Source organism: Stenella coeruleoalba, assembly GCF_951394435.1.
Source record: "Stenella coeruleoalba genome assembly, contig: scaffold_39, whole genome shotgun sequence".
Taxonomy (NCBI): Eukaryota; Metazoa; Chordata; class Mammalia; order Artiodactyla; family Delphinidae; genus Stenella; species Stenella coeruleoalba.
The window spans coordinates 2,553,808-2,579,507 of NW_027646400.1; the positions used below are offsets into that span (position 1 = coordinate 2,553,808).

Below are 25,700 nucleotides of genomic sequence, written 5' to 3' on the forward strand. Positions count from 1 at the left end.
CCATACACTTCTCCTGAGTGTCTGTTTGTAATTTACATCCCGCCCATCAGCATAACAAGGCTCCCAGTTCTCCATGGCCTGTCCTGCCTTTCTGGATTTTACACTTTTTTCAGATGGCCCTTTTGACCGGGGGGAAGTGAGACTTCATTGTAGTGCAGATTTCCTTTGCAAGCTTGCTTGGTTGGCTAAAAAGGGCGTATGCGTTTTTTCCTGAATATATTCAGGAAAAAACGCATACGCCCTTTTTGGCCAAGTGCATCATTGTGGACGTTCTGCCTCTTTTCCTATGCTTTCAATGCAATTCCAGTCTACCTCCTGAAATCGGTTTCCTGCAATTCTGCCCCGCTTTCAAGTCCTCTTGGCAGCCTTACTTCAGTGTATTTTTGGACGATAGCTGTCATTTATAACTCTGCAGGTTTGTGAATTACAGTGCCCCTGAGCTCCTTTCTTCAACTCGCTTTCTTGTGACCTGGCCGCAACACCGCAGGATGTCTTCAGGCCCTAAACTGGTTCCGGCACGGCACGCTGAGCCTTTGGTTAATTCCTCTTCCTGGTGGGAAATGAGAGTTAAATTTGCCCATCCAGACACCTCCAGCTAGTCTCTCATTGGTTCTCGCTATTCCTGTTCATCTTCCACAGAAATTGCAAACTAGGCCAAACAGGAGGTTAAAGGGACTGACTCTCCAAGTGGGGAGAGTGTTAGTAAAGCGTCTGGAATGTTGCACCAGAGTACCAGGGTACGAAAACTGAGACATATTTGAACACGTCTCCCGATCACATGGTTGATCATACTCTAGGTTCCACATGCATGTTTTAGCTGAAGGAAGAATACCTTAAACCTGGGTAGTTGAAACCCGTGGAATGGGTACCATGCAATATGACTTCAAAGGGTCTTCATTTGCTCACGAACCTCTCCAATCCTATCACTGCTGCGTTTATGCCCCTGTACACATGCTTGATTCTCTTTCGGAGACATAGCAATCCATAGGTTTTAAGATACTTACTAGTCAGGTACATTCTTAGGCGTTTAATATGCGGTGTTGAGTCCATTTCGTTGAGCAAGGAGTAGCTCTTGTCTATTCCATATTTGGCTTAAGGAACTTTATCTGTGCTCATTTCAATCTCTGGTTTTATGCAGCACCCCAACTCACCTTTCCCCTTAAGCAAGCATAAGTTGGTTTTCTAAATTTGAGACCCTGTTCTGTTCTGTAATTCAGTTCCTGTGTAGCCAAGTTTACATTCCGTGTATTACTGATATCTTATGATGTTTCTTTTTCTGTGTGACTTATTTCAGTTAGAATCATCATACCTGAATCCACTCATTGTGCTGCTAAGGGCCTGATGACATAGATTTCATTGCTGAGTGATATTGCTTTGTAAGTAAATACCACAACTTCTTTATCCATTTTTCACTTTCTGCGATGTTGAACTTGTACTGTAAACGAAGTTCTTGTAAACAGAGGCATCCCAAACTTTGGGGTGGCTGTGTCTTTTTGATTTTAATTTCCCTAAGCTATAGGACCATAAGTGGCAGTGCGCTAGGCTCTGTTGCTTTGTTTTTTAGATGTTTCAGGAAACACCATACACTTCTCCCGAGTGTCTGTTGGCAATTTACATCCCGCCCATCAGCATAACAAGGCTCCCAGTTCTCCATGGCCTGTCCTGCCTTTCTGGATTTTACACTTTTTTCAGATGGCCCTTTTGACCGGGGGGAAGTGAGACTTCATTGTAGTGCAGATTTCCTTTGCAAGCTTGCTTGGTTGGCCAAAAAGGGCGTATGCGTTTTTTCCTGAATATATTCAGGAAAAAACGCATACGCCCTTTTTGGCCAAGTGCATCATTGTGGACGTTCTGCCTCTTTTCCTATGCTTTCAATGCAATTCCAGTCTACCTCCTGAAATCGGTTTCCTGCAATTCTGCCCCGCTTTCAAGTCCTCTTGGCAGCCTTACTTCAGTCTATTTTTGGACGATAGCTGTCATTTATAACTCTGCAGGTTTGTGAATTACAGTGCCCCTGAGCTCCTTTCTTCAACTCGCTTTCTTTTGAGCTGGCCGCAACACCGCAGGATGGCTTCAGGCCCTAATCTGGTTCCGGTACGGCACGCTGAGCCTTTGGTAATTTCCTCTTCCTGCTGGGAAATGAGAGTTAAATTTGCCCGTCCAGACACCTCCAGCTAGCCTCTCATTGGTTCTTGCTATTCCTGTTCATCTTCCGCAGAAATTGCAAACTGGGCCAAACAGGAGGTTAAAGGGACTGACTCTCCAAGTCGGGAGAGTGTTAGTAAAGCGTCTGGAATGTTGCACCCGAGTACCAGGGTACGAAAACTGACATATTTGAACACGTCTCCCGATCACATGGTTGATCATACTCTAGGTTCCACATGCATGTTTTAGCTGAAGGAAGAATACCTTAACCCTGGGTAGTTGAAACTCGTGGAATGGGTACCATGCAATATGACTTCAAAGGGTCTTCATTTGCTCACCGAACATCTCCAATCCTATCACTGCTGCGTTTATGCCCCTGTACACATGCTTGATTCTCTTTCGGAGACATAGCAATCCATAGGTTTTAAGATACTTACTAGTCAGGTACATTCTTAGGCTTTTAATATGCGGTGTTGAGTCCATTTCGTTGAGCAAGGCGTAGCTCTTGTCTATTCCATATTTGACTTAAGGGACTTTATCTGTGCTCATTTCAATCTCTGGTTTTATGCAGCACCCCAACTCACCTTTACCCTTAAGCAAGCATAAGTTGGTTTTCTAAATTTGAGACCCTGTTCTGGTTTGGAATGCAGTTCCTGTGTAGCCAAGTTTACATTCCGTGTATTAGTGATATCTTATGATGTTTCTTTTTCTGTGTGACTTATTTCAGTTAGAATCATCGTACCTGAATCCACTCATTATGCTGCTACAGGCCTGATGACATAGATTTCATTGCTGAGTGATACTGCATTGTACGTAAGTACCACATGTTCTTTATCCATTTTTCACTTTCTGTGATATTGAACTTGTATGGTAAACGAGGTTCTTATAAACGGAGGCGTCCCAAACTTTGGGGTGGCTGTGTCTTTTTGATTTTAATTTCCCTAAGCTATAGGACCATAAGTGGAAGTGCCCTAGGTTCTGTTGCTTTGTTTTTTAGATGTTTCAGGAAACACCATACACTTCTCCCGAGTGGTTGTTGGCAATTTACATCCCGCCCATCAGCATAACAAGGCTCCCAGTTCTCCATGGCCTGTCCTGCCTTTCTGGATTTTACACTTTTTTCAGATGGCCCTTTTGACCGGGGGGAAGTGAGACTTCATTGTAGTGCAGATTTCCTTTGCAAGCTTGCTTGGTTGGCCAAAAAGGGCGTATGCGTTTTTTCCTGAATATATTCAGGAAAAAACGCATACGCCCTTTTTGGCCAAGTGCATCATTGTGGACGTTCTGCCTCTATTCCTATGCTTTCAATGCAATTCCAGTCTACCTCCTGAAATCGGTTTCCTGCAATTCTGCCCCGCTTTCAAGTCCTCTTGGCAGCCTTACTTCAGTCTATTTTTGGACGATAGCTGTCATTTATAACTCTGCAGGTTTGTGAATTACAGTGCCCCTGAGCTCCTTTCTTCAACTCGCTTTCTTGTGACCTGGCCGCAACACCGCAGGATGGCTTCAGGCCCTAATCTGGTTCCGGCCCGGCATGCTGAGCCTTTGGTTAATTCCTCTTCCTGGTGGGAAATGAGAGTTAAATTTGCCCGTCCAGACACCTGCAGCTAGCCTCTCATTGGTTCTCGCTATTCCTGTTCATCTTCCGCAGAAACTGCAAACTGGGCCAAACAGGAGGTTAAAGGCGCTGACTCTCCAAGTGGGGAGAGTGTTAGTAAAGCGTCTGGAATGTTGCACCCGAGTACCAGGGGAGGAAAACTGAGACATATTTGAACACGTCTCCCGTTCACATGGTTGATCATACTTGTGTTCCACATGCATGTTTTAGCTGAAGGAAGAATACCTTAAACCTGGAGAGTTGAGACCCGTGTAATGCGTACCATGCAATATGACTTCAAAGGGTCTTCATTTGCTCACCGAACCTCTCCAATCCTATCACTGCTGCGTTTATGCCCCTGTACACATGCTTGATTCTCTTTTGGAGACATAGCAATCCATAGGTTTTCCGATACTTACTAGTCAGGTACATTCTTAGGCGTTTAATATGCGGTGTTGAGTCCATTTCGTTGAGCAAGGAGTAGCTCTTGTCTATTCCATATTTGACTTAAGGAACTTTATCTGTGCTCATTTCAATCTCTGGTTTTATGCAGCACCCCAACTCACCTTTACCCTTAAGCAAGCATAAGTTGGTTTTCTAAATTTGAGACCCTGTTCTGTTCTGTAATTCAGTTCCTGTGTAGCCAAGTTTACATTCCGTGTATTACTGATATCTTATGATGTTTCTTTTCTGTGTGACTTATTTCAGTTAGAATCATCATACCTGAATCCACTCATTGTGCTGCTATGGGCCTGATGACACAGATTTCATTGCTGAGTGATATTGCTTTGTAAGTAAATACCACAATTCCTTTATCCATTTTTCACTTTCTGCGATGTTGAACATGTACTGTAAACGAGGTTCTTGTAAACAGAGCCGTTCGAAAGTTTGGGGTGGCTGTGTCTTTTTGATTTTAATTTCCCTAAGCTATAGGACCATAAGTGGAAGTGCCCTAGGCTCTGTTGCTTTGTTTTTTAGATGTTTCAGGAAACACCATACACTTCTCCCGAGTGGTTGTTGGCAATTTACATCCCGCCCATCAGCATAACAAGGCTCCCAGTTCTCCATGGCCTGTCTTGCCTTTCTGGATTTTACACTTTTTTCAGATGGCCCTTTTGACCGGGGGGAAGTGAGACTTCATTGTAGTGCAGATTTCCTTTGCAAGCTTGCTTGGTTGGCCAAAAAGGGCGTATGCGTTTTTTCCTGAATATATTCAGGAAAAAACGCATACGCCCTTTTTGGCCAAGTGCATCATTGTGGACGTTCTGCCTCTTTTCCTATGCTTTCAATGCAATTCCAGTCTACCTCCTGAAATCGGTTTCCTGCAATTCTGCCCCGCTTTCAAGTCCTCTTGGCAGCCTTACTTCAGTCTATTTTTGGACGATAGCTGTCATTTATAAGTCTGCAGGTTTGTGAATTACAGTGCCCCTGAGCTCCTTTCTTCAACTCGCTTTCTTTTGAGCTGGCCGCAACACCGCAGGATGGCTTCAGGCCCTAATCTGGTTCTGGCACGGCACGCTGAGCCTTTGGTTAATTCCTCTTCCTGGTGGGAAATGAGAGTTAAATTTGCCCGTCCAGACACCTCCAGCTACTCTCTCATTGGTTCTCGCTATTCCTGTTCATCTTCCGCAGAAATTGCAAACTGGGCCAAACAGGAGGTTAAAGGGACTGACTCTCCAAGTGGGGAGAGTGTTAGTAAAGCGTCTGGAATGTTGCACCCGAGTACCAGGGGAGTAAAACTGAGACATATTTGAACACTTCTCCCGATCACATGGTTGATCATACTCTAGGTTCCACATGCATGTTTTAGCTGAAGGAAGAATACCTTAAACCTGGGTATTTGAAACCCGTGGAATGGGTACCATGCAATATGACTTCAAAGGGTCTTCATTTGCTCACCGAACATCTCCAATCCTATCACTGCTGCGTTTATGCCCCTGTACACACGCTTGATTCTCTTTCGGAGACATAGCAATCCATAGGTTTTAAGATACTTACTAGTCAGGTACATTCTTAGGCGTTTAATATGCGGTGTTGAGTCCATTTCGTTGAGCAAGGAGTAGCTCTTGTCTATTCCATATTTGGCTTAAGGAACTTTATCTGTGCTCATTTCAATCTCTGGTTTTATGCAGCACCCCAACTCACCTTTCCCCTTAAGCAAGCATAAGTTGGTTTTCTAAATTTGAGACCCTGTTCTGGTTTGGAATGCAGTTCCTGTGTAGCCAAGTTTACATTCAGTGTATTACTGATATCTTATGATGTTTCTTTTTCTGTGTGACTTACTTCAGTTAGAATCATCATACCTGAATCCACTCATTGTGCTGCTAAGGGCCTGATGACACAGATTTCATTGCTGAGTGATATTTCTTTGTAAGTAAATACCACAACTTCTTTATCCATTTTTCACTTTCTGCGATGTTGAACTTGTACTGTAAACGAGGTTCTTGTAAACAGAGCCGTTCCAAACTTTGGGGTGGCTGTGTCTTTTTGATTTTAATTTCCCTAAGCTATAGGACCATAAGTGGAAGTGCCCTAGGTTCTGTTGCTTTGTTTTTTAGATGTTTCAGGAAACACCATACACTTCTCCCGAGTGGTTGTTGGCAATTTACATCCCGCCCATCAGCAGAACAAGGCTCCCAGTTCTCCATGGCCTGTCCTGCCTTTCTGGATTTTACACTTTTTTCAGATGGCCCTTTTGACCGGGGGGAAGTGAGACTTCATTGTAGTGCAGATTTCCTTTGCAAGCTTGCTTGGTTGGCCAAAAAGGGCGTATGCGTTTTTTCCTGAATATATTCAGGAAAAAACGCATACGCCCTTTTTGGCCAAGTGCATCATTGTGGACGTTCTGCCTCTTTTCCTATGCTTTCAATGCAATTCCAGTCTACCTCCTGAAATCGGTTTCCTGCAATTCTGCCCCACTTTCAAGTCCTCTTGGCAGCCTTACTTCAGTCTATTTTTGGACGATAGCTGTCATTTATAACTCTGCAGGTTTGTGAGTTACAGTGCCCCTGAGCTCCTTTCTTCAACTCGCTTTCTTTTGAGCTGGCCGCAACACCGCAGGATGGCTTCAGGCCCTAATCTGGTTCCGGTACGGCACGCTGAGCCTTTGGTTATTTCCACTTCCTGGTGGGAAATGAGAGTTAAATTTGCCCGTCCAGACACCTCCAGCTAGCCTCTCATTGGTTCTCGCTATTCCTGTTCATCTTCCGCAGAAATTGCAAACTGGGCCAAACAGGAGGTTAAAGGCGCTGACTCTCCAAGTGGGGTGAGTGTTAGTAAAGCATCTGGAATGTTGCACCCGAGTACCAGGGGAGGAAAACTGAGACACATTTGAACACGTCTCCCGTTCACATGGTTGATCATACTTGGGTTCCACATGCATGTTTTAGCTGAAGGAAGAATACCTTAAACCTGGAGAGTTAAGACCCGTGTAATGGATACCATGCAATATGACTTCAAAGGGTCTTCATTTGCTCACCGAACCTCTCCAATCCTATCACTGCTGCGTTTATGCCCCTGTACACATGCTTGATTCTCTTTCGGAGACATCGCAATCCATAGGTTTTAAGATACTTACTAGTCAGGTACATTCTTAGGGGTTTAATATGGGGTTTTGAGTCCATTTCGTTGAGCAAGGAGTAGCTCTTGTCTATTCCATATTTGGCTTAAGGAACTTTATCTGTGCTCATTTCAATCTCTGGTTTTATGCAGCACCCCAACTCACCTTTCCCCTTAAGCAAGCATAAGTTGGTTTTCTAAATTTGAGACCCTGTTGTGTTCTGTAATTCAGTTCCTGTGTAGCCAAGTTTACATTCCATGTATTACTGATATCTTATGATGTTTCTTTTTCTGTGTGACTTATTTCAGTTAGAATCATCGTACCTGAATCCACTCATTGTGATGCTAAGGGCCTGATGACACAGATTTCATTGCTGAGTGATATTGCTTTGTAAGTAAATACCACAACTTCTTTATCCATTTTTCACTTTCTGCGATGTTGAACTTGTACTGTAAACGAGTTACTTGTAAACAGAGCCGTTCCAAACTTTGGGGTGGCTGTGTCTTTTTGATTTTAATTTCCGTAAGCTATAGGACCATAAGTGGAAGTGCCCTAGGTTCTGTTGCTTTGTTTTTTAGATGTTTCAGGAAACACCATACACTTCTCCTTAGTGTCTGTTGGTAATTTACATCCCGCCCATCAGCATAACAAGGCTCCCAGTTCTCCATGGCCTGTCCTGCCTTTCTGGATTTTACACTTTTTTCAGATAGCCCTTTTGACCGGGGGGAAGTGAGACTTCATTGTAGTGCAGATTTCCTTTGCAAGCTTGCTTGGTTGGCCAAAAAGGGCGTATGCGTTTTTTCCTGAATATATTCAGGAAAAAACGCATACGCCCTTTTTGGCCAAGTGCATCATTGTGGACGTTCTGCCTCTTTTCCTGTGCTTTCAATGCAAATCCAGTCTACCTCCTGAAATTGGTTTCCTGCAATTCTGCCCCACTTTCAAGTCCTCTTGGCAGCCTTACTTCAGTCTATTTTTGGACGATAGCTGTCATTTATAACTCTGCAGGTTTGTGAATTACAGTGCCCCTGAGCTCCTTTCTTCAACTCGCTTTCTTGTGACCTGGCAGCAACACCGCAGGATGGCTTCAGGCCCTAATCTGGTTCTGGTACGGCACGCTGAGCCTTTGGTTATTTCCTCTTCCTGGTGGGAAATGAGAGTTAAATTTGCCCGTCCAGACACCTCCAGCTAGCCTCTCATTGGTTCTCGCTATTCCTGTTCATCTTCCGCAGAAATTGCAAACTGTGCCAAACAGGAGGTTAAAGGCGCTGACTCTCCAAGTGGAGAGAGTGTTAGTAAAGCGTCTGGAATGTTGCACCCGAGTACCAGGGTACGAAAACTGAGACATATTTGAACACGTCTCCCTATCACATGGTTGATCATACTCTAGGTTCCACATGCATGTTTTAGCTGAAGGAACAATACCTTACACCTGGGTAGTTGAAACCCGTGGAATGGGTACCATGCAATATGACTTCAAAGGGTCTTCATTTGCTCACGAAACTCTGCAATCCTATCACTGCTGCATTTATGCCCCTGTACACATGCTTGATTCTCTTTCGGAGAAATAGCAATCCATAGGTTTTAAGATACTTACTAGTCAGGTACATTCTTAGGCGTTTAATATGCGGTGTTGAGTCCATTTCGTTGAGCAAGGAGTAGCTCTTGTCTATTCCATATTTGGCTTAAGGAACTTTATCTGTGCTCATTTCAATCTCTGGTTTTATGCAGAACCCCAACTCACCTTTCCCCTTAAGCAAGCATAAGTTGGTTTTCTAAATTTGAGACCCTGTTCTGTTCTGTAATTCAGTTCCTGTGTAGCCAAGTTTACATTCCATGTATTACTGATATCTTATGATGTTTCTTTTTCTGTGTGACTTATTTCAGTTAGAATCATCATACCTGAATCCACTCATTGTGATGCTAAGGGCCTGATGACACAGATTTCATTGCTGAGTGATATTGCTTTGTAAGTAAATACCACAACTTCTTTATCCATTTTTCACTTTCTTCGATGTTGAACTTGTACTGTAAACGAGTTTCTTGTAAACAGAGCCGTTCCAAACTTTGGGGTGGCTGTGTCTTTTTGATTTTAATTTCCCTAAGCTATAGGACCATAAGTGGAAGTGCCCTAGGTTCTGTTGCTTTGTTTTTTAGATGTTTCAGGAAACACCATACACTTCTCCCGAGTGTCTGTTGGCAATTTACATCCCGCCCATCAGCATAACAAGGCTCCCAGTTCTCCATGGCCTGTCCTGCCTTTCTGGATTTTACACTTTTTTGAGATGGCCCTTTTGACCGGGGGGAAGTGAGACTTCATTGTAGTGCAGATTTCCTTTGCAAGCTTGCTTGGTTGGCCAAAAAGGGCGTATGCGTTTTTTCCTGAATATATTCAGGAAAAAACGCATACGCCCTTTTTGGCCAAGTGCATCATTGTGGACGTTCTGCCTCTTTTCCTATGCTTTCAATGCAATTCCAGTCTACCTCCTGAAATCGGTTTCCTGCAATTCTGCCCCGCTTTCAAGTCCTCTTGGCAGGCTTACTTCAGTCTATTTTTGGACGATAGCTGTCATTTATAACTCTGCAGGTTTGTGAATTACAGTGCCCCTGAGCTCCTTTCTTCAACTCGCTTTCTTTTGAGCTGGCCGCAACACCGCAGGATGTCTTCAGGCCCTAATCTGGTTCCGGTACGGCACGCTGAGCCTTTGGTTATTTCCTCTTCCTGGTGGGAAATGAGAGTTAAATTTGCCCGTCCAGACACCTCCAGCTAGCCTCTCATTGGTTCTCGCTATTCCTGTTCATCTTCCACAGAAATTGCAAACTGGGCCAAACAGGAGGTTAAAGGCCCTGACTCTCCAAGTGGGGAGAGTGTTAGTAAAGCATCTGGAATGTTGCACCCGAGTACCAGGGTACGAAAACTGAGACATATTTGAACACGTCTCCCGATCACATGGTTGATCATACTCTAGGTTCCACATGCATGTTTTAGCTGAAGGAAGAATACCTTAAACCTGGGTAGTTGAAACCCGTGGAATGGGTACCATGCAATATGACTTCAAAGGGTCTTCATTTGCTCACCGAACCTCTCCAATCCTATCACTGCTGCGTTTATGCCCCTGTACACATGCTTGATTCTCTTTCGGAGACATAGCAATCCATAGGTTTTAAGATACTTACTAGTCAGGTACATTCTTAGGCGTTTAATATGCGGTGTTGAGTCCATTTCGTTGAGCAAGGAGTAGCTCTTGTCTATTCCATATTTGGCTTAAGGAACTTTATCTGTGCTCATTTCAATCTCTGGTTTTATGCAGCACCCCAACTCACCTTTACCCTTAAGCAAGCATAAGTTGGTTTTCTAAATTTGAGAACCTGTTCTGTTCTGTCATTCAGTTCCTGTGTAGCCAAGTTTACAATCCGTGTATTAGTGATATCTTATGATGTTTCTTTTTCTGTGTGACTTATTTCAGTTAGAATCATCATACCTGAATCCACTCATTGTGCTACTAAGGGCCTGATGACACAGATTTCATTGCTGAGTGATATTGCTTTGTAAGTAAATACCACAACTTCTTTATCCATTTTTCACTTTCTGCGATGTTGAACTTGTACTGTAAACGAGTTACTTGTAAACAGAGCCGTTCCAAACTTTGGGGTGGCTGTGTCTTTTTGATTTTAATTTCCGTAAGCTATAGGACCATAAGTGGAAGTGCCCTAGGTTCTGTTGCTTTGTTTTTTAGATGTTTCAGGAAACACCATACACTTCTCCTTAGTGTCTGTTGGTAATTTACATCCCGCCCATCAGCATAACAAGGCTCCCAGTTCTCCATGGCCTGTCCTGCCTTTCTGGATTTTACACTTTTTTCAGATAGCCCTTTTGACCGGGGGGAAGTGAGACTTCATTGTAGTGCAGATTTCCTTTGCAAGCTTGCTTGGTTGGCCAAAAAGGGCGTATGCGTTTTTTCCTGAATATATTCAGGAAAAAACGCATACGCCCTTTTTGGCCAAGTGCATCATTGTGGACGTTCTGCCTCTTTTCCTGTGCTTTCAATGCAAATCCAGTCTACCTCCTGAAATTGGTTTCCTGCAATTCTGCCCCGCTTTCAAGTCCTCTTGGCAGCCTTACTTCAGTCTATTTTTGGACGATAGCTGTCATTTATAACTCTGCAGGTTTGTGAATTACAGTGCCCCTGAGCTCCTTTCTTCAACTCGCTTTCTTTTGAGCTGGCCGCAACACCGCAGGATGGCTTCAGGCCCTAATCTGGTTCTGGTACGGCACGCTGAGCCTTTGGTTATTTCCTCTTCCTGGTGGGAAATGAGAGTTAAATTTGCCCGTCCAGACACCTCCAGCTAGCCTCTCATTGGTTCTCGCTATTCCTGTTCATCTTCCGCAGAAATTGCAAACTGTGCCAAACAGGAGGTTAAAGGCGCTGACTCTCCAAGTGGAGAGAGTGTTAGTAAAGCGTCTGGAATGTTGCACCCGAGTACCAGGGTACGAAAACTGAGACATATTTGAACACGTCTCCCTATCACATGGTTGATCATACTCTAGGTTCCACATGCATGTTTTAGCTGAAGGAACAATACCTTACACCTGGGTAGTTGAAACCCGTGGAATGGGTACCATGCAATATGACTTCAAAGGGTCTTCATTTGCTCACGAAACTCTGCAATCCTATCACTGCTGCATTTATGCCCCTGTACACATGCTTGATTCTCTTTCGGAGAAATAGCAATCCATAGGTTTTAAGATACTTACTAGTCAGGTACATTCTTAGGCGTTTAATATGCGGTGTTGAGTCCATTTCGTTGAGCAAGGAGTAGCTCTTGTCTATTCCATATTTGGCTTAAGGAACTTTATCTGTGCTCATTTCAATCTCTGGTTTTATGCAGAACCCCAACTCACCTTTCCCCTTAAGCAAGCATAAGTTGGTTTTCTAAATTTGAGACCCTGTTCTGTTCTGTAATTCAGTTCCTGTGTAGCCAAGTTTACATTCCATGTATTACTGATATCTTATGATGTTTCTTTTTCTGTGTGACTTATTTCAGTTAGAATCATCATACCTGAATCCACTCATTGTGATGCTAAGGGCCTGATGACACAGATTTCATTGCTGAGTGATATTGCTTTGTAAGTAAATACCACAACTTCTTTATCCATTTTTCACTTTCTTCGATGTTGAACTTGTACTGTAAACGAGTTTCTTGTAAACAGAGCCGTTCCAAACTTTGGGGTGGCTGTGTCTTTTTGATTTTAATTTCCCTAAGCTATAGGACCATAAGTGGAAGTGCCCTAGGTTCTGTTGCTTTGTTTTTTAGATGTTTCAGGAAACACCATACACTTCTCCCGAGTGTCTGTTGGCAATTTACATCCCGCCCATCAGCATAACAAGGCTCCCAGTTCTCCATGGCCTGTCCTGCCTTTCTGGATTTTACACTTTTTTCAGATGGCCCTTTTGACCGGGGGGAAGTGAGACTTCATTGTAGTGCAGATTTCCTTTGCAAGCTTGCTTGGTTGGCCAAAAAGGGCGTATGCGTTTTTTCCTGAATATATTCAGGAAAAAACGCATACGCCCTTTTTGGCCAAGTGCATCATTGTGGACGTTCTGCCTCTTTTCCTATGCTTTCAATGCAATTCCAGTCTACCTCCTGAAATCGGTTTCCTGCAATTCTGCCCCGCTTTCAAGTCCTCTTGGCAGGCTTACTTCAGTCTATTTTTGGACGATAGCTGTCATTTATAACTCTGCAGGTTTGTGAATTACAGTGCCCCTGAGCTCCTTTCTTCAACTCGCTTTCTTTTGAGCTGGCCGCAACACCGCAGGATGTCTTCAGGCCCTAATCTGGTTCCGGTACGGCACGCTGAGCCTTTGGTTATTTCCTCTTCCTGGTGGGAAATGAGAGTTAAATTTGCCCGTCCAGACACCTCCAGCTAGCCTCTCATTGGTTCTCGCTATTCCTGTTCATCTTCCACAGAAATTGCAAACTGGGCCAAACAGGAGGTTAAAGGCCCTGACTCTCCAAGTGGGGAGAGTGTTAGTAAAGCATCTGGAATGTTGCACCCGAGTACCAGGGTACGAAAACTGAGACATATTTGAACACGTCTCCCGATCACATGGTTGATCATACTCTAGGTTCCACATGCATGTTTTAGCTGAAGGAAGAATACCTTAAACCTGGGTAGTTGAAACCCGTGGAATGGGTACCATGCAATATGACTTCAAAGGGTCTTCATTTGCTCACCGAACCTCTCCAATCCTATCACTGCTGCGTTTATGCCCCTGTACACATGCTTGATTCTCTTTCGGAGACATAGCAATCCATAGGTTTTAAGATACTTACTAGTCAGGTACATTCTTAGGCGTTTAATATGCGGTGTTGAGTCCATTTCGTTGAGCAAGGAGTAGCTCTTGTCTATTCCATATTTGGCTTAAGGAACTTTATCTGTGCTCATTTCAATCTCTGGTTTTATGCAGCACCCCAACTCACCTTTACCCTTAAGCAAGCATAAGTTGGTTTTCTAAATTTGAGAACCTGTTCTGTTCTGTCATTCAGTTCCTGTGTAGCCAAGTTTACAATCCGTGTATTAGTGATATCTTATGATGTTTCTTTTTCTGTGTGACTTATTTCAGTTAGAATCATCATACCTGAATCCACTCATTGTGCTGCTAAGGGCCTGATGACACAGATTTCATTGCTGAGTGATATTGCTTTGTAAGTAAATACCACAACTTCTTTATCCATTTTTCACTTTCTGCGATGTTGAACTTGTACTGTAAACGAGGTTCTTGTAAACAGAGCCGTTCCAAACTTTGGGGTGGCTGTGTCTTTTTGATTTTAATTTCCCTAAGCTATAGGACCATAAGTGGCAGTGCCCTAGGCTCTGTTGCTTTGTTTTTTAGATGTTTAAGGAAACACCATACACTTCTCCCGAGTGTCTGTTGGCAATTTACATCCCGCCCATCAGTATAACAAGGCTCCCAGTTCTCCATGGCCTGTCCTGCCTTTCTGGATTTTACACTTTTTTCAGATGGCCCTTTTGACCGGGGGGAAGTGAGACTTCATTGTAGTGCAGATTTCCTTTGCAAGCTTGCTTGGTTGGCCAAAAAGGGCGTATGCGTTTTTTCCTGAATATATTCAGGAAAAAACGCATACGCCCTTTTTGGCCAAGTGCATCATTGTGGACGTTCTGCCTCTTTTCCTATGCTTTCAATGCAATTCCAGTCTACCTCCTGAAATCGGTTTCCTGCAATTCTGCCCCGCTTTCAAGTCCTCTTGGCAGCCTTACTTCAGTCTATTTTTGGATGATAGCTGTCATTTATAACTCTGCAGGTTTGTGAATTACAGTGCCCCTGAGCTCCTTTCTTCAACTCGCTTTCTTTTGAGCTGGCCGCAACACCGCAGGATGGCTTCAGGCCCTAATCTGGTTCCAGTACGGCACGCTGAGCCTTTGGTTAATTCCTCTTCCTGGTGGGAAATGAGAGTTAAATTTGCCCGTCCAGACACCTCCAGCTAGTCTCTCATTGGTTCTCGCTATTCCTGTTCATCTTCCACAGAAATTGCAAACTGGGCCAAACAGGAAGTTAAAGGGACTGACTCTCCAAGTGGGGAGAGTGTTAGTAAAGCGTCTGGAATGTTGCACCCGAGTACCAGGGGAGGAAAACTGAGACATATTTGAACACGTCTCCCGTTCACATGGTTGATCATACTTGGGTTCCACATGCATGTTTTAGCTGAAGGAAGAATACCTTAAACCTGTGTTTTTGAAACCCGTGGAATGGGTACCATGCAATATGACTTCAAAGGGTCTTCATTTGCTCACCGAACCTCTCCAATCCTATCACTGCTGCGTTTATGCCCCTGTACACATGCTTGATTCTCTTTCGGAGACATAGCAATCCATAGGTTTTAAGATACTTACTAGTCAGGTACATTCTTAGGCGTTTAATATGGGGTGTTGAGTCCATTTCGTTGAGCAAGGAGTAGCTCTTGTCTATTCCATATTTGGCTTAAGGAACTTTATCTGTGCTCATTTCAATCTCTGGGTTTATGCACCACCCCAACTCACCTTTACCCTTAAGCAAGCATAAGTTGGTTTTCTAAATTTGAGACCCTGTTCTGTTCTGTAATTCAGTTCCTGTGTAGCCAAGTTTACATTCCGTGTATTACTGATATCTTATGATGTTTCTTTTTCTGTGTGACTTATTTCAGTTAGAATCATCATACCTGAATCCACTCATTGTGCTGCTAAGGGCCTGATGACATAGATTTCATTGCTGAGTGATATTGCTTTATAAGTAAATACCACAACTTCTTTATCCATTTTTCACTTTCTGCGATGTTGAACTTGTACTGTAAACGAGGTTCTTGTAAACAGAGGCGTCCCAAACTTTGGGGTGGCTGTGTCTTTTTGATTTTAATTTCCCTAAGCTATAGGACCATAAGTGGAAGTGCCCTAGGCTCTGTTGCTTTGTTTTTTAGATGTTTCAGGAAACACCATACACTTCTCCCGAGTGTCTGTTGGCAATTTACATCCCGCCCATCAGCATAACAAGGCTCCCAGTTCTCCATGGCCTGTCCTGCCTTTCTGGATTTTACACTTTTTTCAGATGGCCCTTTTGACCCGGGGGAAGTGAGACTTCATTGTAGTGCAGATTTCCTTTGCAAGCTTGCTTGGTTGGCCAAAAAGGGCGTATGCGTTTTTTCCTGAATATATTCAGGAAAAAACACATACGCCCTTTTTGGCCAAGTGCATCATTGTGGACGTTCTGCCTCTTTTCCTATGCTTTCAATGCAATTCCAGTCTACCTCCTGAAATCGGTTTCCTGCAATTCTGCCCCGCTTTCAAGTCCTCTTGGCAGCCTTACTTCAGTGTATTTTTGGAGGATAGCTGTCATTTATAACTCTGCAGGTTTGTGAATTACAGTGCCCCTGAGCTCCTTTCTTCAACTCGCTTTCTTTTGAGCTGGCCGCAACACCGCAGGATGTCTTCAGGCCCTAATCTGGTTCCGGTACGGCACGCTGAGCCTTTGGTTATTTCCTCTTCCTGGTGGGAAATGAGAGTTAAATTTGCCCGTCCAGACACCTCCAGCTAGCCTCTCATTGGTTCTCGCTATTCCTGTTCATCTTCCACAGAAATTGCAAACTGTGCCAAACAGGAGGTTAAAGGCGCTGACTCTCCAAGTGGGGAGAGTGTTAGTAAAGCGTCTGGAATGTTGCACCCGAGTACCAGGGTACGAAAACTGAGACATATTTGAACACGTCTCCCGATCACATGGTTGATCATACTCTAGGTTCCACATGCATGTTTTAGCTGAAGGAAGAATACCTTAAACCTGGGTAGTTGAAACCCGTGGAATGGGTACCATGCAATATGACTTCAAAGGGTCTTCATTTGCTCACCGAACCTCTCCAATCCTATCACTGCTGCGTTTATGCCCCTGTACACATGCTTGATTCTCTTTCGGAGACATAGCAATCCATAGGTTTTAAGATACTTACTAGTCAGGTACATTCTTAGGCGTTTAATATGCGGTGTTGAGTCCATTTCGTTGAGCAAGGAGTAGCTCTTGTCTATACCATATTTGGCTTAAGGAACTTTATCTGTGCTCATTTCAATCTCTGGTTTTATGCAGCACCCCAACTCACCTTTACCCTTAAGCAAGCATATGTTGGTTTTCTAAATCTGAGAACCTGTTCTGTTCTGTCATTCAGTTCCTGTGTAGCCAAGTTTACAATCCGTGTATTAGTGATATCTTATGATGTTTCTTTTTCTGTGTGACTTATTTCAGTTAGAATCATCATACCTGAATCCACTCATTGTGCTGCTAAGGGCCTGATGACACAGATTTCATTGCTGAGTGATATTGCTTTGTAAGTAAATACCACAACTTCTTTATCCATTTTTCACTTTCTGCGATGTTGAACTTGTACTGTAAACGAGGTTCTTGTAAACAGAGCCGTTCCAAACTTTGGGGTGGCTGTGTCTTTTTGATTTTAATTTCCCTAAGCTATAGGACCATAAGTGGCAGTGCCCTAGGCTCTGTTGCTTTGTTTTTTAGATGTTTAAGGAAACACCATACACTTCTCCCGAGTGTCTGTTGGCAATTTACATCCCGCCCATCAGTATAACAAGGCTCCCAGTTCTCCATGGCCTGTCCTGCCTTTCTGGATTTTACACTTTTTTCAGATGGCCCTTTTGACCGGGGGGAAGTGAGACTTCATTGTAGTGCAGATTTCCTTTGCAAGCTTGCTTGGTTGGCCAAAAAGGGCGTATGCGTTTTTTCCTGAATATATTCAGGAAAAAACGCATACGCCCTTTTTGGCCAAGTGCATCATTCTGGACATTCTGCCTCTTTTCCTATGCTTTCAATGCAATTCCAGTCTACCTCCTGAAATCGGTTTCCTGCAATTCTGCCCCGCTTTCAAGTCCTCTTGGCAGCCTTACTTCAGTCTATTTATGGACGATAGCTGTCATTTATAACTCTGCAGGTTTGTGAATTACAGTGCCCCTGAGCTCCTTTCTTCAACTCGCTTTCTTTTGAGCTGGCCGCAACACCGCAGGATGGCTTCAGGCCCTAATCTGGTTCCAGTACGGCATGCTGAGCCTTTGGTTAATTCCTCTTCCTGGTGGGAAATGAGAGTTAAATTTGCCCGTCCAGACACCTCCAGCTAGTCTCTCATTGGTTCTCGCTATTCCTGTTCATCTTCCACAGAAATTGCAAACTGGGCCAAACAGGAAGTTAAAGGGACTGACTCTCCAAGTGGGGAGAGTGTTAGTAAAGCGTCTGGAATGTTGCACCCGAGTACCAGGGGAGGAAAACTGAGACATATTTGAACACGTCTCCCGTTCACATGGTTGATCATACTTGGGTTCCACATGCATGTTTTAGCTGAAGGAAGAATACCTTAAATCTGTGTATTTGAAACCCGTGGAATGGGTACCATGCAATATGACTTCAAAGGGTCTTCATTTGCTCACCGAACCTCTCCAATCCTATCACTGCTGCTTTTATGCCCCTGTACACATGCTTGATTCTCTTTCGGAGACATAGCAATCCCTAGGTTTTAAGATACTTACTAGTCAGGTACATTCTTAGGCGTTTAATATGGGGTGTTGAGTCCATTTCGTTGAGCAAGGAGTAGCTCTTGTCTATTCCATATTTGAATTAAGGAACTTTATCTGTGCTCATTTCAATCTCTGGTTTTATGCAGCACCCCAACTCACCTTTCCCCTTAAGCAAGCATAAGTTGGTTTTCTAAATTTGAGACCCTGTTCTGTTCTGTAATTCAGTTCCTGTGTAGCCAAGTTTACATTCTGTGTATTACTGATATCTTATGATGTTTCTTTTTCTGTGTCACTTATTTCAGTTAGAATCATCATACCTGAATCCACTCATTGTGCTGCTAAGGGCCTGATGACACAGATTTCATTGCTGAGTGATATTGCTTTGTAAGTAAATACCACAACTTTTTTATCCATTTTTCACTTTCTTCGATGTTGAACTTGTACTGTAAACGAGGTTCTTGTAAACAGAGCCATTCGAAACTTTGGGGTGGCTGTGTCTTTTTGATTTTAAATTCCCTAAGCTATAGGACCATAAGTGGAAGTGCCCTAGGCTCTGTTGCTTTGTTTTTTAGATGTTTCAGGAAATACCATACACTTCTCCCGAGTGTTTATTGGCAATTTACATCCCGCCCTTCAGCATAACAAGGCTCCCAGTTCTCCATGGCCTGTCCTGCCTTTCTGGATTTTACACTTTTTTCAGATGGCCCTTTTGACCGGGGGGAAGTGAGACTTCATTGTAGTGCAGATTTCCTTTGCAAGCTTGCTTGGTTGGCCAAAAAGGGCGTATGCGTTTTTTCCTGAATATATTCAGGAAAAAACGCATACGCCCTTTTTGGCCAAGAGCATCATTGTGGACGTTCTGCCTCTTTTCCTATGCTTTCAATGCAATTCCAGTCTACCTCCTGAAATCGGTTTCCTGCAATTCTGCCCCGCTTTCAAGTCCTCTTGGCAGCCTTACTTCAGTCTATTTTTGGACGATAGCTGTCATTTATAAGTCTGCAGGTTTGTGAATTACAGTGCCCCTGAGCTCCTTTCTTCAACTCGCTTTCTTGTGACCTGGCCGCAACACCGCAGGATGGCTTCAGGCCCTAATCTGGTTCCGGCCCGGCATGCTGAGCCTTTGGTTAATTCCTCTTCCTGGTGGGAAATGAGAGGTAAATTTGCACGTCCAGACACCTGCAGCTAGCCTCTCATTGGTTCTCGCTATTCCTGTTCATCTTCCGCAGAAATTGCAAACTGGGCCAAACAGGAGGTTAAAGGGACTGACTCTCCAAGTCGGGAGAGTGTTAGTAAAGCGTCTGGAATGTTGCACCCGAGTACCAGGGGAGGAAAACTGAGACATATTTGAACACGTCTCCCGATCACATGGTTGATCATACTCTAGGTTCCACATGCATGTTTTAGCTGAAGGAAGAATACCTTAAACCTGGGTAGTTGAAACCCGTGGAATGGGTACCATGCAATATGACTTCAAAGGGTCTTCATTTGCTCACCGAACCTCTCCAATCCTATCACTGCTGCATTTATGCCCCTGTACACATGCTTGATTCTCTTTCGGAGACATAGCAATCCATAGGTTTTAAGATACTTACTAGTCAGGTACATTCTTAGGCGTTTAATATGCGGTGTTGAGTCCATTTCGTTGAGCAAGGAGTAGCTCTTGTCTATTCCATATTTGACTTAAGGAACTTTATCTGTGCTCATTTCAATCTCTGGTTTTATGCAGCACCCCAACTCACCTTTACCCTTAAGCAAGCATAAGTTGGTTTTCTAAATTTGAGACCCTGTTCTGTTCTGTAATTCAGTTCCTGTGTAGCCAAGTTTACATTCCGTGTATTACTGATATCTTATGATGTTTCTTTTTCTGTGTGACTTATTTCAGTTAGAATCATCATACCTGAATCCACTCATTGTGCTGCTAAGGGCCTGATTACACAGATTTCATTGATTGGTGATATTGCTTTGTAAGTAAATACCACAACTTCTTTATCCATTTTTCACTTTCTGCGATGTTGAGCTTGTACTGTAAACGAGGTTCTTGTAAACAGAGCCGTTCCAAACTTTGGGGTGGCTGTGTCTTTTTGATTTTAATTTCCCTAAGCTATAGGACCATAAGTGGAAGTGCCCTAGGTTCTGTTGCTTTGTTTTTTAGATGTTTCAGGAAACACCATACACTTCTCCTGAGTGGTTGTTGACAATTTACATCCCGCCCATCAGCATAACAAGGCTCCCAGTTTTCCATGGCCTGTCCTGCCTTTCTGGATTTTACACTTTTTTCAGATGGCCCTTTTGACCGGGGGGAAGTGAGACTTCATTGTAGTGCAGATTTCCTTTGCAAGCTTGCTTGGTTGGCCAAAAAGGGCGTATGCGTTTTTTCCTGAATATATTCAGGAAAAAACGCATACGCCCTTTTTGGCCAAGTGCATCATTGTGGACGTTCTGCCTCTTTTCCTATGCTTTCAATGCAATTCCAGTCTACCTCCTGAAATCGGTTTCCTGCAATTCTGCCCCGCTTTCAAGTCCTCTTGGCAGCCTTACTTCAGTCTATTTTTGGACGATAGCTGTCATTTGTAACTCTGCAGGTTTGTGAATTACAGTGCCCCTGAGCTCCTTTCTTCAACTCGCCTTCTTGTGACCTGGCCGCAACACCACAGGATGGCTTCAGGCCCTAATCTGGTTCCGGCACGGCACGCTGAGCCTTTGGTTATTTCTTCTTCCTGGTGGGAAATGAGAGTTAAATTTGCCCGCCCAGACACCTCCAGCTAGTCTCTCATTGGTTCTCGCTATTCCTGTTCATCTTCCGCAGAAATTGCAAACTGTGCCAAACAGGAGGTTAAAGGCGCTGACTCTCCAAGTGGGGAGAGTGTTAGTAAAGTGTCTGGAATGTTGCACGCGAGTACCAGTGGAGGAAAGCTGAGCCATATTTGAACACGTCTCCCGTTCACATGGTTGATCATACTTGGGTTCCACATGCATGTTTTAGCTGAAGGAAGAATACCTTAAACCTGGAGAGTTAAGACCCGTGGAATGGGTACCATGCAATATGACTTCAAAGGGTCTTCATTTGCTCACCGAACCTCTCCAATCCTATCACTGCTGCGTTTATGCCCCTGTACACATGCTTGATTCTCTTTCGGAGACATAGCAATCCATAGGTTTTAAGATACTTACTAGTCAGGTACATTCTTAGGCGTTTAATATGCGGTGTTGAGTCCATTTCGTTGAGCAAGGAGTAGCTCTTGTCTATTCCATATTTGACTTAAGGAACTTTATCTGTGCTCATTTCAATCTCTGGTTTTATGCAGCACCCCAACTCACCTTTACCCTTAAGCAAGCATAAGTTGGTTTTCTAAATTTGAGACCCTGTTCTGTTCTGTAATTCAGTTCCTGTGTAGCCAAGTTTACATTCCATGTATTACTGATATCTTATGATGTTTCTTTTTCTGTGTGACTTATTTCAGTTAGAATCATCATACCTGAATCCACTCATTGTGCTGCTAAGGGCCTGATGACACAGGTTTCATTGCTGAGTGATATTGCTTTGTAAGTAAATACCACAACTTCTTTATCCATTTTTCACTTTCTGCGATGTTGAACTTGTACTGTAAACGAGGTTCTTGTAAACAGAGCCGTTCCAAACTTTGGGGTGGCTGTGTCTTTTTGATTTTAAATTCCCTAAGCTATAGGACCATAAGTGGAAGTGCCCTAGGCTCTGTTGCTTTGTTTTTTTGATGTTTCAGGAAACACCATCCACTTCTCCCGAGTGTCTGTTGGCAATTTACATCCCGCCCATCAGCATAACAAGGCTCCCAGTTCTCCATGGCCTGTCCTGCCTTTCTGGATTTTACACTTTTTTCAGATGGCCCTTTTGACCGGGGGGAAGTGAGACTTCATTGTAGTGCAGATTTCCTTTGCAAGCTTGCTTGGTTGGCCAAAAAGGGCGTATGCGTTTTTTCCTGAATATATTCAGGAAAAAACGCATACGCCCTTTTTGGCCAAGTGCATCATTGTGGACGTTCTGCCTCTTTTCCTATGCTTTCAATGCAATTCCAGTCTACCTCCTGAAATCGGTTTCCTGCAATTCTGCCCCGCTTTCAAGTCCTCTTGGCAGCCTTACTTCAGTCTATTTTTGGACGATAGCTGTCATTTATAACTCTGCAGGTTTGTGAATTACAGTGCCCCTGAGCTCCTTTCTTCAACTCGCTTTCTTGTGACCTGGCCGCAACACCGCAGGATGGCTTCAGGCCCTAATCTGGTTCTGGCCCGGCATGCAGAGCCCTTGGTTAATTCCTCTTCCTGGTGGGAAATGAGAGTTAAATTTGCCCGTCCAGACACCTGCAGCTAGCCTCTCATTGGTTCTCGCTATTCCTGTTCATCTTCCGCAGAAATTGCAAACTGGGCCAAACAGGAGGTTAAAGGGACTGACTCTCCAAGTGGGGAGAGTGTTAGTAAAGCGTCTGGAGTGTTGCACCCGAGTACCAGGGTAGGAAAACTGAGACATATTTGAACACGTCTCCCGTTCACATGGTTGATCATACTCTGGGTTCCACATGCATGTTTTAGCTGAAGGAAGAATACCTTAAACCTGGAGAGTTGAGACCCGTGGAATGGGTACCGTGCAATATGACTTCAAAGGGTCTTCATTTGCTCACCGAACCTCTCCAATCCTATCACTGCTGCATTTATGCCCCTGTACACACGCTTGATTCTCTTTTGGAGACATAGCAATCCATAGGTTTTAAGATACTTACTAGTCAGGTACATTCTTAGGCGTTTAATATGGGGTTTTGAGTCCATTTCGTTGAGCAAGGAGTAGCTCTTGTCTATTCCATATTTGGCTTAAGGAACTTTATCTGTGCTCATTTCAATCTCTGGTTTTATGCAGCACCCCAACTCACCTTTCCCCTTAAGCAAGCATAAGTTGGTTTTCTAAATTTGAGACCCTGTTCTGTTTTGGAATGCAGTTCCTGTGTAGCCAAGTTTACATTCCGTGTATTAGTGATATCTTATGATGTTTCTTTTTCTGTGTGACTTATTTCAGTTAGAATCATCGTACCTGAATCCACTCATTATGCTGCTACGGGCCTGATGACATAGATTTCATTGCTGAGTGATACTGCATTGTACGTAAGTACCACAAGTTCTTTATCCATTTTTCACTTTCTGTGATATTGAACTTGTATGGTAAACGAGGTTCTTGTAAACGGAGGCGTCCCAAACTTTGGGGTGGCTGTGTCTTTTTGATTTTAATTTCCCTAAGCTATAGGACCATAAGTGGCAGTGCCATAGGCTCTGTTGCTTTGTTTTTTAGATGTTTCAGGAAACACCATACACTTCTCCTGAGTGTCTGTTGGCAATTTACATCCCGCCCATCAGCATAACAAGGCTCCCAGTTCTCCATGGCCTGTCCTGCCTTTCTGGATTTTACACTTTTTTCAGATGGCCCTTTTGACCGGGGGGAAGTGAGACTTCATTGTAGTGCAGATTTCCTTTGCAAGTTTGCTTGGTTGGCCAAAAAGGGCGTATGCGTTTTTTCCTGAATATATTCAGGAAAAAACGCATACGCCCTTTTTGGCCAAGTGCATCATTGTGGACGTTCTGCCTCTTTTCCTATGCTTTCAATGCAATTCCAGTCTACCTCCTGAAATCGGTTTCCTGCAATTCTGCCCCGCTTTCAAGTCCTCTTGGCAGCCTTACTTCAGTCTATTTTTGGACGATAGCTGTCATTTATAACTCTGCAGGTTTGTGAATTACAGTGCCCCTGAGCTCCTTTCTTCAACTCGCTTTCTTTTGAGCTGGCCGCAACACCGCAGGATGGCTTCAGGCCCTAATCTGATTCCGGCATGGCACGCTCAGCCTTTGGTTATTTCCTCTTCCTGGTGGGAAATGAGAGTTAAATTTGCCCGTCCAGACACCTCCAGCTAGTCTCTCATTGATTCTCGCTATTCCTGTTCATCTTCCACAGAAATTGCAAACTGGGCCAAACAGGAGGTTAAAGGGACTGACTCTCCAAGTCGGGAGAGTGTTAGTAAAGCATCTGGAATGTTACACCCGAGTACCAGGGTACGAAAACTGAGACATATTTGAACACGTCTCCCGATCACATGGTTGATCATACTCTGGGTTCCACATGCATCTTTTAGCTGAAGGAAGAATACCTTAAACCTGGAGAGTTGAGACCCGTGGAATGGGTACCGTGCAATATGACTTCAAAGGGTTTTCATTTGCTCACCGAACCTCTCCAATCCTATCACTGCTGCATTTATGCCCCTGTACACACGCTTGATTCTCTTTTGGAGACATAGCAATCCATAGGTTTTAAGATACTTACTAGTCAGGTACATTCTTAGGCGTTTAATATGGGGTTTTGAGTCCATTTCGTTGAGCAAGGAGTAGCTCTTGTCTATTCCATATTTGGCTTAAGGAACTTTATCTGTGCTCATTTCAATCTCTGGTTTTATGCAGCACCCCAACTCACCTTTCCCCTTAAGCAAGCATAAGTTGGTTTTCTAAATTTGAGACCCTGTTCTGTTTTGGAATGCAGTTCCTGTATAGCCAAGTTTACATTCCGTGTATTACTGATATCTTATGATGTTTCTTTTTCTGTGTGACTTATTTCAGTTAGAATCATCGTACCTGAATCCACTCATTGTGCTGCTAAGGGCCTGATGACATAGATTTCATTGCTGAGTGATATTGCTTTGTAAGTAAATACCACAACTTCTTTATCCATTTTTCACTTTCTGCGATGTTGAACTTGTACTGTAAACGAGGTTCTTGTAAACAGAGGCGTCCCAAACTTTGGGGTGGCTGTGTCTTTTTGATTTTAATTTCCCTAAGCTATAGGACCATAAGTGGAAGTGCCCTAGGCTCTGTTGCTTTGTTTTTTTGATGTTTCAGGAAACACCATCCACTTCTCCCGAGTGTCTGTTGGCAATTTACATCCCGCCCATCAGCATAACAAGGCTCCCAGTTCTCCATGGCCTGTCCTGCCTTTCTGGATTTTACACTTTTTTCAGATGGCCCTTTTGACCGGGGGGAAGTGAGACTTCATTGTAGTGCAGATTTCCTTTGCAAGCTTGCTTGGTTGGCCAAAAAGGGCGTATGCGTTTTTTCCTGAATATATTCAGGAAAAAACGCATACGCCCTTTTTGGCCAAGTGCATCATTGTGGACGTTCTGCCTCTTTTCCTATGCTTTCAATGCAATTCCCGTCTACCTCCTGAAATCGGTTTCCTGCAATTCTGCCCCGCTTTCAAGTCCTCTTGGCAGCCTTACTTCAGTCTATTTTTGGACGATAGCTGTCATTTATAACTCTGCAGGTTTGTGAATTACAGT

General features: G+C 43.7%; 1 long non-coding RNA gene across 6 annotated transcripts in view; it reads left to right on the forward strand.

Moving 5' to 3' along the window:
* The window catches only part of LOC307181137, a 3,028,377-nt gene that overhangs the window by 2,409,188 nt on the left and 593,489 nt on the right, over window positions 1-25,700 (forward strand). Inside the window, exon 13 of one of the 6 annotated variants that reach the window (XR_013825953.1) lies at window positions 21,829-21,873. The exons of 4 other annotated variants lie outside the window; for them this stretch is intronic. This is a non-coding gene — a long non-coding RNA (uncharacterized lncRNA). Of the gene's footprint in view, window positions 1-15,510; window positions 15,604-21,828; window positions 21,874-25,700 lie in introns of those variants that run through there. One more of the 6 variants, XR_013825954.1, reaches the window with a different exon arrangement.